Raw genomic sequence first — 13,519 nt, 5'->3', positions numbered from 1 at the left:
GACAGCTCCTTTTCAAACCCCAGTGCTTTCAGATGAGTTACAGACCCTCCAAGTTCTGAGATAGGGGCAGGAAAATACAGCATTTGCAAAGCATTCTTCAAGTGACAAGCAGCTTAGAGGTGGAGTGCTCTCTCTGGGAAGATGCAGCGAGGGAAGCACCTCCAGCAATGGGAAGGTACACCTGGATCCACTTAAATGAAAGGCTCTTGTTAGGGAGGCCTGATTGGGCTGCCTTGCTTAGCCCACCTGTGAACAGTTCCGTGGCTGCAAGAGCTTACAGAAACCAGGCACTCCTGGAGTTTTCTGCTTTAATCTGGAAGCTGAAGTTGGAGGAAACTCAAGAACTTGGGATGGCAGGTAGGCAATATTTGGAGTCTGTGGGTGCGGGAGCAGATTGCAGGTAATTAGTTTCTCAGAGGGGCTGCTGCTCTTAAGGAATTCTTCTGTTTTGACTTGAGACACACAAGAAAGTGAAGAGGCTGAGGCAGATGCAATGATTTTGGAGTTCTCTAGGGCTAGGAGCTGGCAGTCTTTTCTCTCACAAACAAATACTTTTGGGAGTGAGCTTGGATCTGGGGTGCTCTGTTGCAGGATGCAGATGAAAAGGTGCTTATTGCTGTATTTCTAGAAGGGATTAAAGGAAACGTGGAGTAACAGATGCTTATCTGAAGAGATAAGGCTCCAAAGTTGCACAAGTCTTGTAGAACTTCTTCAAAGAAAGCACTTTGTGGCGTGCGCAGGACTTTTTTTTGGGTTGTGGGGGTGACTTTGGGCTGCTGAGTGTCAGCTGGGAGGAAAGCTCCACAGACAGAGACTGAAATGAGAACAGTTTACTGCCTTAGGGACACTGGTGTCTGGTGATCCTGTGAAGTCGTGAAAAAAGCTTGAAATGCCAGGCTGGACAGGGCTTGGAGCAACCTGCTCTAGTGAAAGGTGTCCCTGCCCATGGCAGGTGGGCTTTAAGTTCCCTTACAACCCAAACCTGTCTGTGTTTCTGTTATTAAATTCTGATTAAAGTACCAGGGAAGAAGAAATCTGGGGCTGGACTCTCAGCCTGGAGTATCCATGAATGTCTATTTTGGTGCCTCCTTGGGGAGCAGAGTGTGGAGAGCTGCCTCAGGTGCTTCTGTGCTCTCCCAAATCAGGCGATAGCCTTGGTTCAATTTCAGCTCCAAGCGTGTGGTTTGACCCAAGCTTTGGCTTTCCTAGGATTTGTCAATGTGCTGCTGATTCTGGCTCAGGTTCCTGGCCTATCCTTTTCCCCCCTGTATCTTCCTCCAGAACTGCAGTAGAAACCCTACATGTGCTGTAGAAAAGCTGCTGGGATGTTTTCCAGGCAACTGGCTGCAAGGAAGAGCAGCTCTCTCTTTCCTTTTTGTTTTAACTCTGCTTCTCCTGAGTTAGGTTACAAAACACATTAGTTTAGCTAAATTTCTTCATTCTGTGGATCGTGGTATTCTGCTTTCCTATGGAATTGTGGGTCTGATAAATGAATGGCAACTTCTGCTGATCCCCTGCACAGGGACCAGCAAATTATCGTTCCTGAAGGATGGATTTGGGATAAATGAATGTGGATGCTGCTGAAATTTTACTTGCTTAGATGTGGGAGCTGTTAAAATGTTGAGCAAAGTTGGGTGTTTTCACCTGTCTGGGATTCAAGGCAGAGTCTTGTATCTTTTTATTGCTGATTTCGTGGCTGCTTGTCCTTGTTAAATTCATTTTGTGGAGACTCCCATCTTGCAGATAATGGGGTTGCCTATGTTTTTTTTTGAGGTTATCACAGCCCTGCAGTGACCAGACTGGACTGTTTGCAGCTGCATGTTGCTTTTTTTAATAAAAAAAGGACTCATCTTGTGCAGCATTAAGCTGCCAATGCAAAACCTGTCTCGCTGTCAGTGATAGACTAATAAATTGAGTTTTCCTACAGGAGCGGGGGTACCTTCTCAGCCATGAATATCCATGTGATCCCAGCCATGAAAAGTGGTGCTCAGAATCAAAGATGATGAAATCTTTTCATTAAAGAAAGAAATCTCCAGTTGGGCTGGCTGTTGCTATCTCTTCCCCGCTCCCCCCAGAGAGCTCTCTGCGAATTCCCCTCTGAGCAGATCTGTCAGTTTGCGGTACTTGGGGCAGCGCTTGGGATAATTTATCTCCAGTTATTTTATTTCTGCTGCTTTCTGAGCTAATAACGAGAGATGAGGGGGTCATCTCCTGCTCTGGGCACCTTCCCATTACTTAACTAACAATTAATAAGCCAGATAATGGAGTGTTTCTCCCACACAGGAATAAACACTGACTCTATTAAACTGTGGCAGCGCAGCAGCTCCAATCTGTTCAGAAACTGCAGCCAGAGCACAATCCAGTGCCCTGCTTCGAAGGAGCTGTTTTCCCCAGTCTGCAATATGAAAACTAGGCTCAATTTATTGTTTTCCAGGCTAGATGGGGGAAAGTTTCTCACCCACTTGGACTAAGGGACCCTACTCCAGCAGCATGGTCACTCATGGCACTGTCCTGGGAAAGCTGGGGCCATTCCCATCTCTCAGGGATGCTCTGGGCCATGGGGAAAGGAGCTGTGGGAGCCCATCCGTGGGAGCTGGTGTCTGTGTTTGTTTGCAATACACTGCTTTAATTGCTGGAGCATAGGAAGGGTGCCTGTTTATTACAGTGTGTGTGCATCAAAGTAAATACATTAACTCCCTATAAACGTTTCCTTGCTGAAAAACCTCTAATTAAGAGTTCTCACCAGCAAGCAGCCAATTGCTTATCTTGGCAGCTTCTTGTGTCCCCTCGCCTTCAGCCACTGCTGGAATGTCGTGAGGGAGGGCTGGGACCTGCGGCGTGTTCTGGAGGAGGAGGACAGAGGTTTCCCTGTGCTGCTGGCATGAGGAGGACAAGACCTGTGTTCCTGTGACCAGTCCCATGTGCTCTCCCTGATCCTGTAAACATGAGCCACAGCATGTTGTGGGAGATGGGGAAAGCCCTTGGAATGTGGATTCACCACACCGGAATGGCCGGCACACCCTGGAACCTCTGACATCTCCCTGTGCCATCAACCCCGCACAAACCAGGCCACAAAGTCCCTCAGCCTGTGGCTGTCCTTCAAAGTACCCTTTTCCCCTCCCTCCTCCTGCTGCCACCGACTCTTTTGATTGTTTCACCTCAATCTGTCCTTCCAGAGACCAACCCCTGCAGAATATTGCTGGTGGCAGTGCAGACTTTTTTTGACATCCAGAAGTGTGCCAGACCACTGGGCTGCCATTTGGAGAGATCAAATGATTCCCGTGGCTGTAGAATTATGACACTTGCCTTGAGGGCTGGAGGGACTGGATATTCACGAGCTGAAAGCTGCCCCTTTGAAGTTTGGGATTTCTGGAGATGTCATCTTTTATGTATGTCACCAGCCAGGTTGCTTTTCATTTTGTTGGAGTGTTTTTCTTGTCTAGATTCTTAGAGAGCAAGACCTTCCTTCAAGGCAGGAGGGATGATGAGAAAGATAGATGAGCCCAGATGCTTATGCATTACATATCTCTTTGAAATGGAGTAGTTCCAATTTCTCAGAGCTAACAACTTGCTAACGCCCCGCGTGTTTGTACACAGCGCTTTTCTCCGGGCTGGGTAGGAATCGGGAGTTCCCTGATCCGCGGGGGGAAATCTCTGCTGGGTCTGGTTTAAATTGTGCCAAAGCTGAGCCTGGCTTTAAGTCAGAGATGTTTTCCCTAAAGCAGTGGAGTGGACGGGCATCAAAACCCATGCTTTTTGTCAAGGGGCTGTTTTGCTGTCCCCACTTAGTGGGGACAATCCCTGGTGGCAGCGGTGGTGTGAGAGATGCTGGCCTTGAAAAAGGAAACCCCCTCCACGCCCTTTGTGGTACACAGCCAGCCCCTTGGAGTGTCACTTATTCCTAGGATTGGTGGAAAAGCAATAAAATGACCCAAGGCAAAATTAAGCTGATTAAATGCCGGTGTTTCAAAGGACTGTGTATTTTCCCAGCTGGGGGTTGTCTCACCCCTTAGGCACCCCTTCCATTAAAATTCCTGGGACTGACTGAGGGTGATACGCCATCAGGTTGGACTGTGGCATGCCAGGGTATGGGTTAGGCAGGAACAGCCTTTCTCCTCCTTAGGAATAAAGTAAAATCTGCCTGTCACTTCTTGCTTTTAGCACTTTTGTTGAGAATTAAGCGATAAACAAGCCAGTCACAAAAACTGTCCGACATATTGTGATCTTGGCCATGGTTCCAACATCCCTGTCTTGTTTTGGCATCCAGCTATTGAGGGACCTGTGCTCATTTCCACCTTTTATCCTGCTAGGCCACTTTTAAAGGAGTAATCATTTATGCTCTCATGGTTAATATCTGATCCAGGGAGAGAGGAGCTGCTCTGAATCCTGTGGCATCCGTCCTTGCCATCCGCTGGGCTTGCAGGACATCACTGTGGGAATGGAGCCTCACGTCAGGCAATGCAAGTGGCTAAAAATCCTCACTTGAAGGTGGTGTGGCTTGACCTGAGCCACCTCCTGCTCCTCAGGATCTTTGCTCAAGCAAGAAGTGCTCCTGCACGGGCACTGCAGCAAAGCAATGGGCTCTGCCTGTGCAGACACAGGCTTAAAAATGTGCTTTAGCCAAAAAGAACCAGTAAAACTAAGTCTTTCCTTGCTGGCTGTGACCTAGATACTCTGTCTGACGAGACCTCAGTGGCTGTGGTCCTTGCTAGTGGAGCAGCAGCTCTGGCAGGCGAGCAGGCAGAAAAAAGCTGCTCTGAGACTCTCTCGTCAGCCTCCCACATACATCAGTGTCTCGTGCCTATGAGGAACTCTTGGACAAAAAAATTATTGAAAAAAAAAGGTTCCCCTTGCACACAGAGCAGTGACAGATCTGGATTGTCTGGAGAAGATGAAATAATTTATAAGCTTCGGTTTAATGTTCCTGTTTCCTCTTTTTTTTTTTTTTTCCCTACAGCTGCCACCTCCCCACCTTCTGTCACTGTCGTCTAAATGAATTTACAAGGAAAAGAAAATACTTCTCGTTAATGTTCTCACACAAACGACACATTAGCCAGGGAGACAAAAAAGAAAATAATAGATTGTGAAAGCAAACCCTCTCTGAGACAGTCTGAGCATTATCAGGAGCAGCCTGGGAGAGGGACTGGGGGGAAAGGGACAAGGGAGGAGGAGAACAGAGCAGGCTGGAACAACAAATGTAGCGTTTATGATAATTATCCATGTTTTAATCCCTGTTTCCAACCAAGCATTCACTTCCTTTAATTAGTTCTCGATTAGAAGGAGATTATCTAATAAATTGTACAAATAAAGAGCAGGTTATCTTTACAGTATTCCTGCACAGCAAGTTCTGAAAGGATGAGGATGCAGGGATGGGGCTTGAGAGGGACACGAGCATGGAAAACCTTGCTCTCCTTTTTCCTCATTTCCTTGGCTGCAAATATTGGCTGTTTCTGGCATTAGCAATGCAACCAGTGAAGTAAATCCGTAATTAAACTGAATTAGCATGTACTTGGAAGTTTAACATGCACAGACACAAAGAAGGTTCCTGCTTGGAGCATTTCCAGTATGATTTGTAGGGGAGGTGAGGGAGGGAGAGCAAATAAAACTGTATAGTTTAGTTAAAAAAACAATTCTGCTGAAATCTGTTCTGAATTTTTGTGCTTAGGAGAATGTAATGTGGGGTTTCTTTGTGGCTGGTTGAAGAGAGCCTCCTTAGTTCACCAGGAGATCTTTGGAAGTGGAATGCTGGAAGTGTGGCTGCACTGAGGTCTCTGGGTGATGCACACAGGAACTGGAAGCTGTGAGAGGTGGGTGATGGAAGGTAATCAGCATTTCTGCTCTTCCAAGGACTTAACTCTTAACTTTACACCTCGCCCAAAAACTCAAGTTCTGGCAAGACGTTCATCTACAGCCCCTTGTTAGCTTCTCTCCTCAGCTCTGGTGATGAGTTACCTGCGCTGTCGTGCCAGGTTCTCAGAGCTGGTGGTGGCTGGATGGCTTTGGAGCTGGAATCCAGCGGGTTTGCCATGCTGAGGCCCTGGGCAGGGCAGGCGGGCTGTGCGTGGCGCTGGGCTCTGGCTCCACCCTTCCCAATGATTTTCTAGGCCCATGGTTGAGCAGTCAATACTTTCGTTGTCTGGTTTTAATCCAACTTGACAAGGGAGGAGAGACCTCAGAGATGCCGAGTTTGTGCCAGCCCAGATAAATCTGTGGCACTTCGGTTGTGTCACCCCTCAAGCGAAGACTGACGGGGGTGTGTCGGCCTTCAAGGTGCTGGTGTGGGGCTGGAGGAGTCAAAGAGGGTGGTGTGGGAAGGAATAAAGGTGGGACTTGGCAGAAGCAGAAGTGAGAGGCTGGGAATTGCCTCCCTGGGTCTGTCAGGTTGTGTGCTTCAGTCAAGGACGTGTCCTGCTCATGCCCAAAGTGACCTCCCCATCGATCGAGACAGTCAATAGGCAGCTACTTAAGAGTAAAGTTCCGTTTTCTTTCCTTATTTCTAGTTCTTCTTCTTCACTTTAATTATCTAAGATAGATAAGCAGCTGCAGGCCAATTAGAAAACAATTACCCGCTGTAATCAATGCTGGTGTGGAAAAAGGGTGAGGATGAGCGTAAAAGCTCAAGAAATGCCTTAAAACACAGCGCTGAGGTAACGCTATCCACGACTCCATCCTTGAAAGTCCTTTGCCTTAACTTCCCCAAGGTAAAGAGCCAGGAATGTGAGGAGTTTCAGCCAGAAAAAAAAGCCAAACTAAGTAAAAAAAAGTAAGGAAATGACTGGGCCCTTCCAAAAGTGCAGAATTAAGGATAAGGATGGGGACAACAGCTTTGTGTTTTTTGAGCAGGGAGTCTGTTTTCTTGTGCTGCTTTCACCTGGGAGAAAACAATCCTAATTTTATACAGGCTGTAATGGGCTCTGCACTGGCTGTTACCACTCACCAATGAGATCTGGTGGTTATAATGGATGGCTGGATGAAAATATCAACTCTGGCCTCAGTGCTGGTCAGAGGCAGTGACTAAAATGATAGGAATTGCTAGGAAAACAAGGAATGACACGGTAAACTGTATCCTGCCATGACAGAGGGTATATGTGTGTCATGAGTGGCCTGCCAGTGACTCTGGCAAGAGAGGGAAGGGTTTGGGGAGAGGCAAGAAGGATGATGAAGGTATGGAAGTGGTTCTTTCACAGAATGGCTCAAAAGGATAGGTTTTTGGAGTCCCTGCCTTGTGTGCTAAAATCCCACAGAGACCCAGGAATGACCCTAGTGTCTCCCTGTTCATACCAAGTCAAAGTTTCTCACAGGAGCACTTCACACATAACTTTCTGCTTTCTTTTTCCCAAGCTGGGGTTGGGGGGGGTGCCTGAAAGGTGTTATTGTCAAAGAGCTGCCGCCAGGAAAATGTACCCTAAGAAACTTCCCAGACATGGCAAGGACTGGGGAAACTTGGAGACCTGTGTAGTTCTCTGATGTCATGCAAACCAAAGTTGGTGATTTCTTATCTGTTTGGGATAGGAAACAGCACAGCTGGAAAAAATGGGACATTTCCGAGCTAGGAGCTCAGTGGTCCTCCTGCCTGTGGCAAGCACTTGTGCTGTGTCGTGTGACCCACAAAACAAGGAGTTTATATTCAGAGCATCGTGCACCTGGTTTTATCTGGGTGTTGAGAGCCTCCCAGAGGAGTCTGGAACCTCTGAGCTGTGGGTGGCTATCTGGGAGAGCAGTGTGCTGGGTGCTCCAGAAGCTGCTGTGGGTTCTGGAGCTGCTCCTGCAGACCCTGTCCTGATGGACTCTGTGGGACTGGGCTGGGGAGGAGCCACCCTGGCTCTTTCTGCATCCCAGCACCACTGAGGCCAAGCTGGTGAGGGAAAAGGAAAGGGAAGCTGCTGGTTGAGATGGGAGCACAAATGTCCTTGGGTGGAACCCCCGCAGACTTTAAGGGCTATTTTGGTTATTCTGCAGGAGGATGGTGCTGGCTCAGCTACGCTGAATTGGCTCCTTGTGACAAAACCCAGAATCCCTGCTTGGATGTGTGGGAGAAATGAGTTTTCCCCCACTTCCCTGGCAGGTGAGAAGCTCTCGGGGTGGCTTTCTCCTCTCTGCCTGCTTTAGTGCCAGCCCTGCCAGCGCAATGGCAGGTAAATGGCAACTCAGTTGCCAAAATAGCTCTGTGTGAGCAGCAGGCGGACAAGCAAAACTGAACCGTCTGCAGTCCTGGAGAGCCTGGATTTAGAAAGATTTCCAGCAGTCATCAGCAAAAGAAGAGCAAAAGGTGAGTTTTCTCCGTGGTTGCCAGCTCAGTTTCTCAGTTTCTCCTCGCCTCACTGTGTGTTTCTCCAAGGAATGCAATCCCGGCTGGCTCTGCAACCAGAGAAGGGATGCTTGGCCTGGTGCTGAACTTGGCAGAGCTGTTGGAGAATTAGACATAGCAGCATTTTCCTTCCACGTTTAATCTCTCTCTGATTTCCTCTGATGGCCACCAATATTTCTGCTTCATTATATATGACACTCAATAACAAAAGTGGGGCTTTTTTGTGAAATATTAACTGCACACCAGTGGTTTGCTCGTAATGAACTGTCTACGTGGAGATCGCTAACTACAGTGTAATTATCAGTGAATAATTCATGGTGAATAATTGAATCGTTTTAGCCCTTTCTGACGAAATCAGACAGTGACTCATGATTTCTGGGAATTATTCTTAGAACACTTTAATGGTGCCTATTTCACACGCTGAGGTCAATCAGGAATATTTGAAGATCGGCTGTGGCGGGCGGATCTGTTCCTGGGCCAGACAGGAACAGGCTTTTGTTGCAGAAACTTGAAAGAGGAGAGATAAAAATGATTACCTTTTGTTCCAGCTTGCTGCTCGGAGCTCTGCTGTTCCTGAGCAGCTTTGCCGGTGGAATTGTGGTGCTGGAATGTTTGCGGCGAGATGGATGCATGGGAGCAGATAACAACACGTTCCAGCAGCTCCCTTCTCATAATCTGAAGTCCACAAACAACAGGCTTTAAGCTCATCCCCTCTGTGGATCTGTGAACAGCCCATGGATTCGAGGAGCTGTCGGAACACAGGGTGAGAAGTTTCCTTCTCCTGTGGATCAGAATGGCACCAGCTCCCAGGCGAGAAGAAAAAGCCTGATGTAAATGTGCCTCCCAAGCCTTTTGCTCAGAGAATTTTGATCTATTCCCCAATTCCCTTTCGTTTTTCCTGCCTTTGCTTCCCAAAAACATACATGATCTGTCACAATTTATAACCTCTGGTTTAAGGAGGATGGGGCAGACAAATTCATCTCTATAAAAGCTTCTTTTTTTATTGCACTTAATGCGCACCTTTCGCCTTGTGTAATGGAGCTTACATTCTGGAAAAAAATAACTTTGACATCTTCCTATTTTATCTCTTCTTTCCCTTTGGCTGCACGAGCATCCCGCTCCATCCATGTGAGCCAGGCAGCACGGGAAGCTTCCCTTTCTCTCCATCTCCCTTTCAGATGCTGTTTTTCCCAGATCTCTTCCTGGTGCCTGGCATGTTTAGGTATTGTCCAGCTGTACAGATTTCCTCATTTCCTTCCCTTCTTTCATATCAGAGGTGTCAACACCTTGCAAAATGCGCTAGAGTCACCATGACTTCAATTTTCCGGGGTTGTTTTGCTGGTGAGGAGCATCCTGTAGATGATGAAAGGCGATTTTTGGGTGATTACTGTGACTCTTGACCTCCCTCCTATGCCAGTCTGCTCCCAGCGCGTGCCCCACTGATCCCATGGTGGTGGATGCAGCCTAGTGCTCTGTGGGAAGGGATGTTGGTGCTGAGAGGTGCCCAGGCATGGGTCAGGGGACAGGTCCTGTGCATCAGCCCTGGAGATTTCCTGTCTGGCACAGTCACGTCTTTCCCCGCTGGGGCCTCCCCACCCTTTTCTGCATCCACCTCCGACCCCGGTGCTCCTGGAGGGGCTGCAGAGCCTCCCCTGGCTGGGCTCCCACGGGGAAGCACAGTCTCCTTTGACTCTGGCGTGTTAGCCTGTAAGAGAGCTGACCCCACCAGGGATCAGGCTTGACCCCAAACTGTTAAGGAAAAATGCAGACAATCCCACAGCCCCATCCTCTTCCCCTCTGTGCCCTCTCTCCTCCTTTGCAGGACCTGGGAATGTTGCTGCCCCTGGCAGGCCTCAGCCCCGCTTAGCCATCAGGGCTTTGAAGATTTGCTGTACCAAAAATGGGGGGATGAAGACCTCGAGACACACAGAATGGTTTTCAGAGCTTTCTAGGAAAGGAGCATTGCCACTGCAGTTACAGGAAGCTTCCTTTTCAAAGCACTTTTGTTATTTTGCTCCCAAAAAGGACAAATCAGAGGTTGACCTGAGAATTAAAGCCCCTGAGTCCAGGAGAGAGCTTCACCCAGCTTGAATTGGTGGCGTTTTGTCAGGGCAATACAAGCAAATAGCAGCTTGGGGGTTATGGCTTTGCACTGTCAATAGGGTGGCCTTCAGGGGAGAGGAGGGCTGGAAACAGGGAATCAGGTTCTGTTTTCCTTTGGGAATCTCTGGCTTAAAAAACACCCAGGCAGCAAATGAACTGCCATGAACTGCTGCATCACTTTGAAGCTGAGAATGCGACTTGCACAGTGCCTGTTTGAGAGCTCAGCTGGAGCTTCCATAATCCAAGTTTAGAGAAGAAAAGGGGGGAAAAAAACTCCACTAAAACATGAGTTTTATCCTTTTGTATTACTTGATGTGGAAAAAAACTGGTATGTCAGCACCTCCTGAGGTCCCCCCACAGTGCTGCTGAAACATGAGATCTGCTTTTGAAGCCAACTGGATGGAGCTGGAAAAAAGGCCGTGAGCAGCATTGGGAAATGTCTGTGGCATCCAAGAGCTCCCTGGCCTGCAGCCACTCAGGGGTTAAAGTAATGTCTTCCTCTTTCCCAAAAATCACTGAAATGATGAAAAATGGGCTTATTTGCCCCTGTGCTCCGGTCCCTGCCAGGGCAGAATCTCTGGGGAGGAGAAGAGTGAGCAATCAGGTTCCCTGAAAAATTGTGGGGTGCAGCACATGCAGCTGTCCTCCTTGGGAGCTCTGCTCCAGGGAAAGCCCTTCCCAAGGGAAAATGAAGGCTGGAGACAATGGGGAGAAGGTCCCCCAGGTCTGTATCTGAGGGTGAGGAAGACCAAGCTCAAGGATGTTGGGCATTTTCCTCTGGAAGAAACAACCTGAAAGCCATGGTTATGGAATAGATGTGAAATCCTATGGAAAAGTGAGAAACCCGATGTTGATTCCGGTGCCTTTTGTCTTTCCATGGCATTTTTGCCTGCTAGGTGAGCCTCTCAAAAGCCATGCATCCTGGCTCCTCTTTCCAGTTTTGATCAAATGTATCCCAATACTCATGCTCCCAATAATCAAGTTATATCTCCTGGATGCCTCCTGAGTCTTAGAGGGACTTTTATTCTCCAGATCAAGGCAAAGAGGGCATCCATCTGGTCTCCCAGGAGGTGTAGAGATTCTGTGAATGCTGCATTAGGCACTAAAATTACCCACTGGATATTACACAGAGCATGTTGACACGAAAAAAAAATAAAAAATAGGCTATTTTCTTTTTCTGAGTAGAAAGAAATTGGCTGTGTGCACTCAGACGTGCTCCAGATTTGGATACTGCATCATTGTGAAAGGGATGTGAGGTGGAGAATATCTGGGGTATTGGTATGTAAATGAACACTTTAATTATTGCAGTCTGATTGCTGATTTCCCATGTCTGGTGCAGCCGGAGCACCTGGATCCTGTAGGGATGTGGAGTTTATTTGGATCAGGTGGGCAGCTGGGGTGTCCTAGCTGCTGCTGGCACACCTGGGCAATGCGTGGGAAATACCTAACCTGGGCTGGGAGATGGAAAAGCCACAGGGATTTTGGTGCTGCAGCATGAGGTTTTTGAAGACAGCTCCTAAAAACTGGCGCTGGGGCAGAGCAGGGGTGCCAAGTGCTCCTGGGAGCTCCAGGCTGACCCCCTCCAGGCAGTCCCTGCTTCACTTGTGGCTCAGGCAGAGCCTTCCAGGCCAAATCTTGGAAAATGTTGTCACACAGCTGTCCCTCACAGCCTCCTCCCCAGCCTCCTCCTGCTGGGAGGGGGGAAGCCCCCAGCCATGTCAGGGCTTTGCCTCCTCATTATCTCATGGATCCCCCCCCTCTGTGCCCTGGGCTTTTCACAGACCCCCATTATTTCCAATCCCCTTCACTTGTCAAAAGTAATTTGGCGACTTATTATCGGTCAGACAAAACAGCTCTGGGCTCTGCCAGCCCTGACGAGGGGCCCGGCTGCATCCCAACCTTTATCCCTCTCTTCCATGCAGGCTCCCCTCTCTCTGGCCTGAGCCGCTGAGGGGGGCATTCAGCAGGCAGATCCCAGCCCCAATTAGCAGCCCAGGAATTTTAATTAGTTGAGCAGTCAATTATATCAGTGGACACCCTTTGGCCTCTCCCTTCTCTCCTGCCTTGCAGCCCCGCTGTCCGTGGGCAAAGCTCCCGGCCTTGCTCCGAGCCCTCTGGAGGAGCTGCCAGGGGGGCCTGGCTGTCCCAGATGGTGGCTTTGTGGATTTGTCCCCTCTGAGGCACAGCCTCGTCCCTGACCTCCACTTGAACTGGGACTTTGTGCCCTCCCAGACCTGCCCTGCTAGTGGCAGTCTGAGCAAGAGGGAAATCGAGTAGGGAAGAGCTTTGGGTTTGGGCTCCCTTCTCTTGGCTGGGTGTCAGGGAGAGGAAGAGGATGGGGAGGTTTGGAGAGAGGAGCCTTTCCTTCCCTTCTTACATGCCTCTTGATGCTGATTTGCCAGTTCTCCTCTGAGGCTGGGACACCAGGGGAGCTGCCAGCTTGTTAATACCATCACTTGCCTGTCAATAAGAATCCCTTTGGATCTGCTCTGCTGTTTCTGTTTCATTTGCTTCCTAAAATTGCCTCCTCTCCTGCTCCTGCACCAGCAGCTGGCAGCACTCAGGGCTTTGCTGCATCTCCAACGTAGCTGAAGGGGCACTTCTGACCACCACTGCTTCCTCACCTTGTTGGGGAATCAAAAAGCTGTCCTAAACTCATCAGCCCTTGCTATTGATTAAAGTCCTTCTTCATTTCGGTGTTTCTTACAGTTTTGTGTTAAGTGTTGCTCTTTCTGTTGTAAGATACGGCTGCAGTGAGTCTCAAATCTGCACCAAATCATGTCCTCGAGGTTCTGGACGTGCTTTACAAGGTGACAGGACTCTGACCCTGCACAGGCATTCCCAAATTCTGGTCATAGTGCAAAGTGTCTTTTCCGAATGCCTCTTTCTGGGGCGTGAAGCAGCTCGGCCATCCCTTCCTGCATCCCTCCATGCAGGAATCCAGCCTTTACCCTGTGGCAGGATGTAACTCTGTTAGAGCCTGGCTGTGTGCAGCTGAGCCTTTGGGCACGGTGGCTCTGGAGCTGTGGTGGCACAGGCTGCTGATCTCCTGCAGTAATTACCGGGCGTTTGTCGGCATCTCGGAGGGGGAACTCCTCTCCCACCAGG

General features: G+C 48.9%; 1 long non-coding RNA gene across 2 annotated transcripts; it reads left to right on the top strand.

The window, feature by feature from the left end:
• The first annotated feature begins 219 nt into the window (after window positions 1-219).
• LOC111931476 (uncharacterized) lies at window positions 220-13,119 on the top strand. Of its 2 annotated transcripts, none has more exons than XR_015289895.1 (5): window positions 220-357; window positions 5,666-5,807; window positions 7,960-8,065; window positions 8,164-8,269; window positions 8,857-13,119. It is a non-coding gene; the product is annotated as an uncharacterized LOC111931476 (long non-coding RNA). The 2 variants fall into 2 exon arrangements; XR_015289896.1 differs by having other exon boundaries at window positions 222-357; window positions 8,178-8,269.
• Window positions 13,120-13,519: the final 400 nt, after the last annotated feature.

The sequence above is a fragment of the Cyanistes caeruleus genome, chromosome 8 (genome assembly GCF_971803275.1).
Source record: "Cyanistes caeruleus chromosome 8, bCyaCae1.hap1.1, whole genome shotgun sequence".
NCBI lineage: Eukaryota > Metazoa > Chordata > Aves > Passeriformes > Paridae > Cyanistes > Cyanistes caeruleus.
Note: the sequence above shows the minus strand (reverse complement) of the source record. Positions and strands in the feature narration are given on the sequence as shown.